At 47.3% G+C, this 12993-nt stretch overlaps 1 long non-coding RNA gene across 1 annotated transcript; it reads left to right on the top strand.

The window, feature by feature from the left end:
- The first annotated feature begins 3403 nt into the window (after nt 1-3403).
- LOC110348286 (uncharacterized) lies at nt 3404-4842 on the top strand. Its single transcript, XR_002393394.2, has 2 exons — nt 3404-3784; nt 4065-4842. It is a non-coding gene; the product is annotated as an uncharacterized LOC110348286 (long non-coding RNA).
- The last annotated feature ends 8151 nt before the right edge of the window (nt 4843-12993 follow it).

Genomic DNA, 12993 nt, shown 5'->3' on the forward strand with positions numbered 1-12993 from the left:
TAGCCTCTTTACCAGCAGTGAGGTTCACAGCTGCAAGATTCTGGCTATTTTGGTGTAAAATGTTTGCCTTCGTGTTTACCCTGTTTCTGCAGTTCCCCTCACCCCCCTTCAGGTTCCTAGCTTTAAAATCCTCCTTCAAATTCCACTGCTTATTTATATTCTGTTTTACTTTTTCATGCCCCAGTGAGTTGCTGGCTTATTGAATAAAGGAGAGGAGGTGGAGGGAGGGTGAAAGTGGCTGGTGTGTGTCTGTCCTCAGAGATCTGCCACCACCAGCTACCTGAGCTTTGGTTCATGCTAAGCCAGGCTTGCCGAGCACAAGGGCTTCATCTCCACACTTGCATTTCTGCTTCCTGCCAATTTTGTCCCACACCCACCCACCACAGAAACCCACCATCTCTAAGCCACACTGAGGGCTTGAAGCCTCACACCAAGCCTCCTGTCTGGGAGTATGGGCCAAAGCTCAAGGTGCCCAGGCCTTTCCAAACACAGCTGCGTGCCTCACAGTACTTGGCACTGGGGAGCAGGTGGGTGCGGGTCCCAGGCAGGGGATCAGCAGTGTCTGAGTCAAGAAGAGCCAAGTGGTCCAAGCAGGGGCAGAGGAAAACAGCCCGTGTGGTTTGGTGAGGAGTGTGTCAGGCAGGCTGTCGGGAACCTAGCCTCTGTGCAGCAGTTGAAGGAAGTGTTCAAAGGCCCCTTGTCCTCCAGACCAGGGACCGGCCCAGAGGGAGTGTGTCAGAGAGAACTGGGCCCATGCATTGCTGAGAGGAGGACAGCTCTGGGTTAGAGTCCTAAGGATCAGGCTGTCGATGGGTTACATGTATTTGTTCAGTGGCTTAGGATGGAGCCACCTCTTACCAGCTGTCTCTCATCTTCTCCTTCATTTATTCACTCTTTCATTCATGAAGTACTTTTCTGCAGTTTGGGTCTGAAGTGTCCCCAAAAGCCCCTATGTGGGAGCTCAGTCCCAGCTTGTGGAACTCCTGGGAAGGGGTGAAACCTTTGTAAGGTGGGATGTAACTGGCCCCTTACGGTCTCTCTCTGCTTCCTGGCCACCATGAAGTAAGCAGCCTAGCCTCACAATGCACTCCCCACCCCCAGGAGGTTCTATCTCCCAGGCCCCAGAAGCAGAGGGTTACCCACCATGGACTGAGCCCTCTGAAACCGTGAGCAGAATACATCTTTCCTCTTAAAATGGTTTATCTCCAGTGTTCTGTCACAGGTCCAGACAGCTGAGTAATGCATGTTTGTCTCAGATCTTGTCCTAGAGACCCCTCTATACTGAGGCTCACAGATCACCAGTGCACCCCTGATCACAAGGACATTTTGAGAAGAAAAAATGATTCCGTGACTCATGTAGTGGTTGTGGATGGGGGAGTGGTCTTTATTATATCTTCCACGTGCCTGTTGCCACTATGTGCCCCTGTTACCAGGAAACTCATGGAGTGGGAGCATAAGAGGGAGCCAACCAACATGGCACCTTCCAAGCACTGGGTGGGCCACAACTTCATGGTAATTCCAGCACTTGGAAAGCTGTCTCACCTTCCTGTCAGCGGGACTGGGTGGTATGTGAGTAGGGAACCTGCCAATGTGATTGGGAAGACAGCTTCGGAGGAAGGACCGGGGTTGGTCAGGGTCTCAGGAAGGCAGAGTTCACCCCAGGGCTCCAACAAGGATGGAGCTGTGGCCCGTAGCCCTGTGGACAGTGAACCAGAGCTGGGAGGCCCAGAGACCCAGAGACTGCAGCAGTCTGGAGCCATTAAGGGAGGCACAGAGGGGCTGCCAAAGAGACTCAGGCTCAGGAGGGAGAGTGGATTTCAGAAGAGAAGGACTGAGACAGACTCAACCAGAATCACAGAGGCAGAGGCAGAGTCGGCCCTCCCTGACAACTCCTTCCAGGGAGCGTGACCATGGTGGTCCACAGAGATCAGCTCCCCAGCAAGGAGAAAGTTGTATGTAAAAGGCTGGAAAGGACTAGAATAAAACTCCAAGCAGCCCTGGGCCAGGCTCAGCTTCCCTGAGGGCTCCAGAGCCATCACCTCAACACACTGAGCCAGACCTGGTGCTCCAATCTGCATGCTCCAGGAAGAATCTGCTTGAAGTAATGGTGAGCTGTGTTCCCAGACCTTTTTTATTTTTTATTTTGAGACGAAGTCTCACTAAGGCACTAAATTTCCCAGGCTGGGCTTCAATTTGCAAACCTCCTGCCTCAGCCTCCAAAAGTGCTGGGATCACAGGCAGGCACTGCCATAACCTCCTAGAAGAGACTTTTGGAGCAAAAGCCCAGAGTACACTGCCTTGGCCTGTGTGCTCTGTGCAGTAACTGGGCTGGGCAGGGGTTTGGGAGGGAACCTGGGGAAAGTGGGCCAACAACCTAGGGGCTATGGGGGGGGCGGTTCTTCCTTGATCCCAAATCCTGGCAAGAAGTTCGAGGCTTCATGATGGGCTCCCGATCCCCCTCTGTTTAGAAACTCACAGCAGCTTTTGATGCCAATGCACTCAGCAACAACTTTTAAGGGTAAGCTGTAGCTTCCTCGATCACTTCCTATCAGGAATACAACCCCAAGTTCCAGAGTTAAGGACACCCCATCTAATGTTAAACAGCAGGGTTCCAGCCCTGGCTACACCACTTCCCAGTGGTTTGACCTTGGGCAAGTGGTAGACTTCGGCCCAGTTCCCTTATTTGTCAAATGGGGATAAAAATGACAGTGACTTCACTAGATGGGTCTGAGTAGTAAATGAGTTAATGTTTGAAAAGAGAACAATTGTTAATACCATCTTCGTTACAGTCACATGCACTGAATCGTGGTTATGCACTCATGGCAATGGTACCGGAACACTGTGAACTGTCTTCCAAAATCATTGGAAAGAGGACCCATGAAGAGCTACAGAGCGATCCAAAGAAGTCCTACTGATCCTGGGCTCCTAGTGAGCACCGCTGGCCCCACCTGGACCCAGAGCCAAGCAGACACCAAGGGGCTCCACGTGCATCTGATGGTGACGTGTGTGTTCTGATGGTGAACACACAAGTCATGTCGGGAACAGCTCTGGACCTGCTGAGCTCCCCGCTGTTCTGTCACAGTGTTAGAGAGGCCAGCTCTCAATCTCACTCTGCCAACTTTTCCTGGAAGACAGATCAAACCCTGGAGGGGTGGACAGCCGAGACCAGTTCTGAGGTCGCCTGCTGTTGCCTCACTGTCAGGAGTCACCAGAGGTTTCTGACATCCCTGAGACACATCCACAACAATGAATCACCCTTCCTCCTGGCTGTGACTCACCAGGCAAAACCATCAAGATCAAACACCAGCACGTGGTCCAGCCACATGGCCCCTTGAATAAAACACACAGAATATGGCACTATATTTCCACACCTCTGCTAAGACGCATCCTTAGTCCTCTTTCCCTGCCCTGTCATCACAGTGACATCTGTGATGTAACCGGAGACATCTACTCTTCTAAGACACCTTTCATAAAGGGACAGGGTGTGGGGCATCAGAGAAAGCAGAGCCCGCTGGGCCCTGCACACACAGGAGCCTCCCAGGGCCCATGGGCCTGACTCCAAGACAGCCCCCATTCTCATGCCCTGTTATTTAAATTTCAGTTCCTAAATTTTACCAAAATTGCCACGATAAAAAAATTACCTGCTTACAGGGGTGTTAAAAGACTCTGTTCCTTAGAGGATCTGCTAAGTGAGGAGCTTCCACCTGGGTTTCAGGAGAACTGAGAAGTTACAGCTGTGCCTGGAGCCCCTCAGAGCGCAGCACTGAGTTAGAGACAAGGCCAGGTGGGCACTTCATTCCTGCAGAGGCCCAGGAGAGAGTGGGCAACAGGGTGGGGCCTCTGCCTGCCTATCTGTCCATCTCTCTATCAAGATATCTCTCTATTATCTGTGTATCATAAGACTGTACTGCCATTATGTATTAAACAATTACACAGCATTGTATAAAAGTGTACTGAGATCATGCAGACAGCCCCAGCCTCCACAGTTCAGCTGCACCGTGGAGCAGAAGCGATTGCACTCAGTGGGAATCAGACTTCAAATTTGAATTTTGTTCTTTTCCCAGCTGGCTCATGCACAGCCAATCCTCTGAAATCCAGCAGCCGGGAGTGAACTTCCCAGCCACAGGCCAAGCGGCTGATGCTACACACTGGGTGGCGTTGCTAAGCTGGAGTCTCCAAGAAAGGAGGTGCATTAAACACATTTTCCACTCAAGCTGCGTTCAACTCACAAGGGCCTTATCAGCATGTGACCCACTGCAGTCCAGGAGAAGCATCTGCATATTACTGCTGATCGGAGACTGGTTCAACAGTTGTCTACAAGCCAGACAATCAGGGTAATTGATCCACTGGGGCTGCCGCATGGCTCAGCAACACCCAGGTCTGACTCCTTAGTCCTTGCTTTGCATCCTGTGGTCCCAAGTAGCTGCGTCCCCTCCCTCTGTGTGCGCAGAGCCCTGGGAACAGAGGGCAGGAGGGCACAGTGGGGTGGCAGCATTCACCTGGCCCAGCCAGCCAGCTCCACTGGGCTTCCCTAGGCCATGCCCCCACCTAGCTGGAAACCAGGACCATGCTCAGCCAGAACTTGGAACAGTGGTGAAGGGGATGGGAGGAGTGCTGTGTAATTAGACCCCTGCCACACTGGAAGTCCTGGCTTCCAAACCTGGGAATCCCAAGGTTGCAAAAGACTCTTAAATGCAGGAACAGAACTCTTTCTGCCAACCATGCTCAGTGTGGCCAATGATTGCCATTCTGTGCCACCTGCCACAGACTTCCACCCCCGTCCCCTGACTATACCTTGCCCAGCGCTCCATTTCTAGGCACTCATTATATTCATGCACTGTGGTTTTAGACTTCATGGCATTTTGTTTGTTTTTTATTTGTTTTGCCATATAGTACTAGGAATTGAACCCAGAGCCTTCACACCAAGCTATAACCCTAGCCCGTTTTTATTTTTATTTTGAGACAAGGTCTTGGTAAATCACTTAGGATGGGCTCAACTTGATGATCCTCCTGCCTCAGCCTCTCAGAGTATTGATATTACAGTAGACTTCATGTTTTTAATCTTAATTTACAAAGTGGTTTTTATTACAGATGTGACTTAAGTTAATGGTAAAATCATGCAAAACTTCTAATAAGCAAAGAGAAGGAGAGGGAGAAGGGAAAGAAAGGAAAATATTCCATGGTTCTACTCCACAGAGTAATGATGACTCCTAATTACTAAGTATATCATTTCATTGCACACATTTTATTTTCCAAAATAAAGCCACAAAATACATGTGACTTTGTAATTTAGCTACCTTCTCTATATACACTTAGCACAGTATAGATTTGGTTCCATTTAAATACAACATTTCAGCAGGATTAAACTATGTCAATGATTTTTCAAAATTAATCTGCTATTAGCAAAGTTTTTACCATTGAAAACAATCCTTATTTACTTTCATGACTATTTATTAAGAATTAAGTTTTGGGAGGTGGGACGCAAAGTCAAAGAGATGGGAAGATTATGTTATCAGATTTATATTTTGATTCATGCTTTGAAATTTTAGAATCTTTGGAAATCAGTGAGCACAATGGGGGTGACAGGCTGGAATGCATTTTATCTTCTCAAAACCAGGGCTGGGAAATGGGGATGGGGAGTCCCTTTCAAGAGCAAGGAGCCTACGATCCATTCCATTACCAGCATTCAGACCTATGTGAAGATGATCAAAAATACGTGTAATGAAAAAAGCAGGAGAGAAAAGCGATTGTCCTGATGTCCCCACCAGGATGGCCCACTCTGCGGTGCTGAAGTTTCCTGGTCTCTATAATCAAGCTTCAAAGGCCCTGACGACAACAGCTAAGTTGTCCCAGATGGCTGCGCAGATTCAGAAGGAGGCATCATGGGGCTGTGCTGAGCAGGGCTTTCTGTGTCCACGGGAAGGACAGGGCAGGCAGGAGGGTGCAGGGACAGGGACAGGGGACCCTTGGGGAAGGGGTTGTGGCCAGTTCAGCCCCCACAGCTGTGTCCCCTATGCATTAGACCCTGAGGCTTCCAAGGCATAATGTGAACTAAATTAAACCCATGAGGCACTGCTTTCCAAGAATTCAAGTTTTGTTTTAAATGTGTTTCCTTTATGTCCATATTGAGCCCCAAAAGGCTGACGCTGGACTCCCTCCTCCGAACCCCAGCCCTGGTGGAACCTCCACCAGGTAACCTCACCTGTTTGTGTCTAGCTGGGGAGACACCTTAAGGGCAACCGTGATGGGTTTTGCTTAAAAGCAACTCCTGAGATACAAGATGTAAGTGTGGGATGATTTTCTAGTCTCAAAAAAATAAACACATTCTTCACTTTATAGGAGAATTCTCAGAGAAGCTTGTTTAATGTGAGCTTTTTAAGAGGCAGCTTACAAAACTCCTATTCATACTCAACTTGTTTTCTGAGAACTCCTCCATTGTGTAAAATTAAGTGGACCCACATCCTTGCAGTCAACATAATTATATCAGTTAGTTAGTATAATAAAAACCATCAGTCTCATTGTGCCTAATGTTTGAGAAAGCACTTTCCTAAATACAATCCCACAATCACCACGAGAGATGAACTAATTGCTATTCTTTCCAAATCTCCAGCTCAGAGAGGTTGAGTAACTTGTTCAGGATGCATAGTAGTAGGTGGTGGAAGTAAGGATGGTACCCATTTCTCTGACTTAACCATCTTCTCCTGTCATTCAACCGAATGGTTCAGAATGAAAATGACCATGTGCCCCATCTTCCTGAGATGTCCCTGTTTAAGACTTTTCTCCAGAATACACTTATTAAAGATACCTTCTTTTATTCTCAAAATTGACCTAGTTTGGATGATAATCAACAAAGCAGTGATTCAGACACTGTGTTCCACCTACGCTAAGGTTCCTCCAGGTGCTGCACTTAGAAGTGGTGTATTAGCTACTTTCCTTTCGTTGCTGAGACAAAACACCCAACACTCAAAGTTAAAGGGGAAAGGGTTTAATAGCTCACAGTTTGTGGAGGTTTCAATTCAAAATCAGCTGCCTCCAAGGCAGAGTGGCACATGGCAGAGGGGCGTCACAGAAGAGAAACTGTTCATGACACTCGAACTGTAGCAAAAGCAACAAGGGACCTTAACAGCATCTTTCCTCCTCTTTTATCTTATCCAGACTACCAGGATTAGGGCAGTGCCAAACCAATTATTATACTGGTTTAGTAATCACACGCCCTTAATCCAAGCATCACACACTCTAGATTTACCCACCTCTGCAAAAGCCTATGACTTCACGGGGGTTGGTGGGGGATCCATCTAAACACAAACCTTAACAAGTGGGGACCAGGGAGGGTGGCAAGTTCACAAGGGCTCATGGAGGCCCAGCTTCACTTTTGGCCCAGGATCTCCACTGCTTTCTGGTTTTAGATCTTTGTTCTGATTTGAAGCAAGATGGAAAATAGATCCCACTCTTTTAAAAGGTTGTGCATCCTTTTATCTATAAAAATAGCAGAAGTAAGCCGCTATGGGAGATGCCATATGAATGTAATCTAACCCCAAAAGGTGGAAAATAATGGCACCCTATACCAATACCCAGGCTTATGTATGCAACAAAACCCAACGAAGCATGGGTTAGTCTATCTCTTAGATTCTGCTGGTTGTTATTAACTGAAAATCCCAAACTGGTGCAATGAAAAAGCAAAGGAAAAGAAAGACAGTGACGGGACAGATGAAAGGAGGTGCTGTGCTGACTCACGTGGTGGAGAAGTCTGAGGCTGGGCTGCACTTCACGTCGACCTTGAGGCTGCCCCTGTCTTCATCTTTGCTTCCCTGAGTTGGCTCTATCTCCAGATCTCTGCCGGCCTCCTGGCAACAGCGGGAGCAAGTTGTGCCAAAGTCTCAGCAAAACACTTTTCTTTGTCTCCCGAATTCTGCTTCACCTTCCCCTCACACCTCAAGGCAAGTGATTGTGACATCCAGGTAGAATCAATGTTCAGATCATCCCAAAGCTGGGCCCACCCAATCTTCAGCAGGCAAGTAAAGGCAGACACACTACCTGACAGAAGCCTGGGCATGGGTGTGGGAGGAGAGAGGATGTCTGTGCCCATCACACAGCATCCCCTGCTCTAAGCTGTCCAGTTTGTGTGCCAAGAGCTGCTTACCCTATGTGAGGGATCCCCCCACACCCTTTAATATCTGTGTGCTCTACAGCAATGTATGTGCACCCATGTTCATAGCAGCACAGTTTGTAATAGCTAAAACCTGGAAACAGTCCAATTGCCCATCAACTGGTGACTGGATAAAGAAGATGTGGGATTTTGTAAAAAATAAAATGGAGTACTACTCGGGCATAAAGAATGAGAAATTAATTAGAAATTAGCTAAATGGATGCACATTGCGGCCATACTCTTAAGTGAAATAAATAGGACACATGCGTAAATACCAAATAGTTTCTCTAGTTTGGGAAACTGAAAGTGTAAATAAGGACTAAAAGGTATAATAGATAATGTGAAATAGGAAGGAAAGAGGCAAAGGGGAAGGGGAAGTGAGAGGGCTAGGGGAAAGGAAAGAAGGGAATGGAATTAATATGAGAACATGAGAAAAATGAAACAAAGTCTTTGTACATAGGGAGGGGTAGAGAGGTTGAAGGGAGGGCAGGGGAAGGGGGAAAAAATAAGAACCAAGAGAGACTATGTAAAGGTACAAATTTCCAATGATGAATGTCATTATATTGTTTACCTAAAATGTACCCATAAATTAATTTTAAAAATATCTGTGTGTGGGCCGGGGATTTAGCTCAGTGGTTCCGCTGCCTGCCTTGCAAGCGCAAGGACCTGAGTTCGATCCCTGGTACCAAAAAAATAATAATAATAATTTGTGTGCTCTACAACAGCCCTTCTGTCACCCCTGATGTGGCTAAGTTGGATTTTTTTCCCTTACTGGCTTCATCAGTCTTGCTAAAAGTTGATCAACTTACTGGTATTTTTTTTTTAATGTAGCCTTTTTTTTTCATTGATTTTTCCAAGACTCTTTTTTTTCAATTTCATTCTAGTATTAGATTCTTTCTTCCCTCTGCTTATAGACCTGAGCCTTTTTTCTCTAATTTAAGCATTTAATGCTATGCATTTCCCGCTAAGCACTGATTTGCCAGCCTCTTGCAAATTTTGACATTCATTTTTGTTCAGTCAGTTCAAAAATTTTAGATGTTTTTCCTAGAACATTCTCTTTAACACACGGCAAATTTAGAAGTATGTTGTTTAATTTCCAAGAGGTTGGATGTTTTCCTCTTAACCTTACATTACCAATTTCTGAATTAACTCCATAGTGGTAGCAGAAGGTATGGCTTAAATCCTCTCATATGTATTAGGACCTACTTTTTGTCCCACAGTGGGCCCTGGCTTGGTAAATGTTGCTCAAAGGTCTGAGAAGAGTGTGCTGCTATCGTTGGAATGTTAATGACCATCAATCCGACTAAGTGGGTTAATAGTGTTATTCAAGGCTACCATAAACCCACACCCTTCTACCTACAAGCTCCAGTGAGTATTGTGAGGGCAGTGAAATCTCTGATGTGGATTTGCCAATGTAGCCTTTCAACTCTATGAGCTTTGCTTCATGTGTTTTTGCAGTTCTGCTTTCAGGTGATGTATTAGCTTTCTCATTGCTGGGACAGAATACAGGATACCCGTACCTTGAAAGTGGAGATCTTTAGTTTGCCTGGGATTTCAGTCCATGGTCAGCTGGCTCCATGGCAGGAACATCTCGGCAGAAGGAAGTGGCAAGGCAATGCTGCTTAGTTCATGGTAGCCAGGAAGCAGAGCAGGGAACAGCTCCACAGGAATGGGCAGGGACCGCACATAGGCCCCAGTGGCACACCTCCATGGTCCACCCAGACACATTCCAAAATGTGCCCCACCAACCTCTTCCTGGCTCCTCTCTCTTTGCTCTCTCTGCTTCCCAACCACCAGACACGGGGCCACCACTGCCTTGCAGCCAGCTGACTATGGACTGAAACCTCTACAAACTGTGAGCCAAATAAATCTTTCCTCATTTAACTTGTAGGTGTCAGGCATGTGTCTCAGCAACAAGGAAAGTGACTAAGACAGTTGATATTTTTGTTTTAGCATCAATTAACTTTAACAACAATTTCACAGCCACATCCAGTAGAGAGATGAGAAGGGTTAGTAGGGACCAGAGCCTCTCCTTGTTCATGTCCAGATGACTACAGACAGATGGATGGGTCTTCTTTAACAGGTCTTTTTCTTGCCAGGCCACAGCAAGGTGGGAAATGCATTTAGGAGGTGACACCCTAAGGGTGCACTGAGCTGGAAAAGACATTCCAAGATGTGGGCATGACCGGAAATACAAGCTCATATTCAAGGCTGGGTGGGAACTGCAGGCTCCACAGCCACTTCTTCCAGGGAGGCACATGGAGAGCTGCATGTGAAGGATAGGCAGAAGTCAGTCGGTATTTTGGGAAAGACAGGCGACTCTGTGAACCAGCACTGGAGGATGGGTACAAAGTGTGCACAGGAGAGACCATGAGGGTGCCCTGAGCTCAGCTGCACTGTGCATAGCAGGATGGCTCTTACACTGAAAAGCAGGGGTCAGCTGGGCTTTTCTGGAAAGGGCTAATCAGTGAAAAACATGACAGTCTGGAGCCCTGTGGGCCTGTCCCAGCTGCTCCACTGAGGAGCATGTGGCCCCAGGCCAGGCCACATCCAGTGGCATCAGAGGAGAATCCCTGAGGGCCAGACCCAGGGTGCAGGCCAGGGCCCATCCTATGGGTGCTGATCAGGGGCCATAGCTGTAATTGGAATTCCATGTCACCATCACATAACCTGACACATTCTTAGTAATGTCCAAACAGAAAGGAAAATGGGAAACATCAGTCCAGGTAGAGGAGGAGTCTGTGGCTGGAGGTTTGGATTTGGGCACCACCAGCAGGCAAGAATTAAGAATTAAGAGCCCACCTCTATGCTCACCTCTGTGCCCTCCTGAGGTCCATGGGAAACCAACCATGTGCCAGGAACCCCTGTGCAGAGGGCTGGACCCAGGATGAAATCCATACTCTATGTAGCATACTTGCGTAGCTGACAGTGAAGGGAATGAAAATCACATTCTCAACCCTGACAAGGTAATCAGATATAAATAAAACAAAGATCTACAAGGGCATTTTATTACTTCCAATCAGTTCTTCAGAAGCAGATGCACACAAAAAAATAGATTCAGAAATTATTCTGATTGTAATGGCCACCAGAGCATGTTCCAAAAATATAAACCTATGATCATATACCCATTCCTTTCTAATGTTAAATAAGAAGCCGCCCATATGCTTATGGTTAAATGTGAATTTGAAATTAAGGTATTTTGGAGTCTGAATTGAGTAGCAAATCGTTAACACAGAATTACCCCCCTCAAAACCATCATATAAGAACATGAAATATGATCCTAGCCAAAGCATGGGGTCCCAAAACTGTACACCCCTGGAGGCAAGGTGGGGCTCCTGTTGCTGGAGCACCTGCTAGACTCCAGACTCTTCTCCGGCTTTACACAAATGCTCAACATCAACCTTCACAGTTGCTTGTTTCTGAAGGTATGTACTTGTTATGGCTTGTGGCTAGATGTGGCCCCAAAACCTTATGCAGTCATAGGTGGGGCTTTTCAGAGGTGGCTGGATCTAGTGTGTGACATTGGGATTAAGTGTGTGTGATTACTAAATCAGTACACTGATTGGTTTGGCATAGCTCTGGGTATGGATAATGGGAAGGCCCACCCTGGCTATCCACTCTCTGGTTAGAATATAAGAGACAGAAAGAGGGCTGTTGCAGTTGCTGTTTGTCACTTGCTGCTTCTTTGCTACTTCACTACTTTGCTGCCTTCTGTCTGTCATGAACTGTTTTTCCTCTGTGATGCCTCTCTGCCATGCCACCCTGCCTTGGAACCAGCCAATTATGGACTGAAACCTCCATGAATTGTGAGCTACAATAAACCTTTCCTCCTCTAACTTTGGGTTTTGGGTATTTTGTCTCAGCAATGAGAAAAGTAACTAAGACAATACTGATATGGCCATTTGAAATTCTAATCATTATCTACATAAAATAGAAAGAGGGACAGATGAGATTCAAACTCTTCTATACCATAGGGAAAAAGTAGGACAAAAGGAAAGATGTGCCTATGAGAAAATGATTTCAATAATTTGTGGCCATCTCCAAGGATAAGCCAACAGCCATTAAATCTCAATGTTTGGATAACTTTCCCAACTTCTATCAGAAGAGCACTTGAGGTGAACAGAAAAAGGTTCGTGATTGTGACCTTGCTGTTTTCAGGTTTCCTGGGTGGAGCTGATGTTCCTCCAGGCAGCCTGGAGGCAGAGGAGCACCGGCTCAGCTCCTGGCTCTCTGCCCCATGCCTGACCCCTGGCCCCAGTGTGCACTGGATCTGCAGAACTAATAGGGCTCTCTGTGCACGAGAGGATTGATGGGGACCTAATGTCCATATCCAGTGACCACCAACTAACCACTTCCATTTGTCTCTTTCTAAAGGAGATGCCCCTGAGCTCCCCCTGACACTACCAAGAAAGGAGGGGGGTGAGACAGAGAGAGAGAGAAGGGAGGGAGGGAGGGAGGGAGGGAGGGAGAGGGAAAGGGAGAGGAAGGAGGAGGAGGAGGAGGAGGAAGACGGGGAGAGGGAGAGGGAGAGGATGGAAGGAAGTTAAATGAGGATCTGCGAAGAGGAAGGAAGGAGGCAAGTTCTCAGAAGATGGACCTTTTAGAGATCTCAGCTGTCACCCTGAGGCCTGTGACAGACCCAACTGTCATCTCCTCTACCTACCCTAGGGTTCCAGGCAGCCCTGGCTTCTATAGCCAAGTCCTGTGATTTCCCTCACCTCCCCAGTTTGCAGACAAAGCCTGTGCTCCTCTCCCCCTGGGTGGCTCCAGGACCCCCTCGAGGGAGCCATTCCAAAGAGGTTCTATTCCACCCCACTCAGATTTCCCTCAGGAGTTGGGCCCCAGGG

This window comes from Heterocephalus glaber, unplaced genomic scaffold (assembly GCF_053883595.1).
Source record: "Heterocephalus glaber isolate CG9 unplaced genomic scaffold, H.glaber_assembly_v1.0 deba00001532, whole genome shotgun sequence".
In the NCBI taxonomy this organism is placed as follows: Eukaryota; Metazoa; Chordata; class Mammalia; order Rodentia; family Bathyergidae; genus Heterocephalus; species Heterocephalus glaber.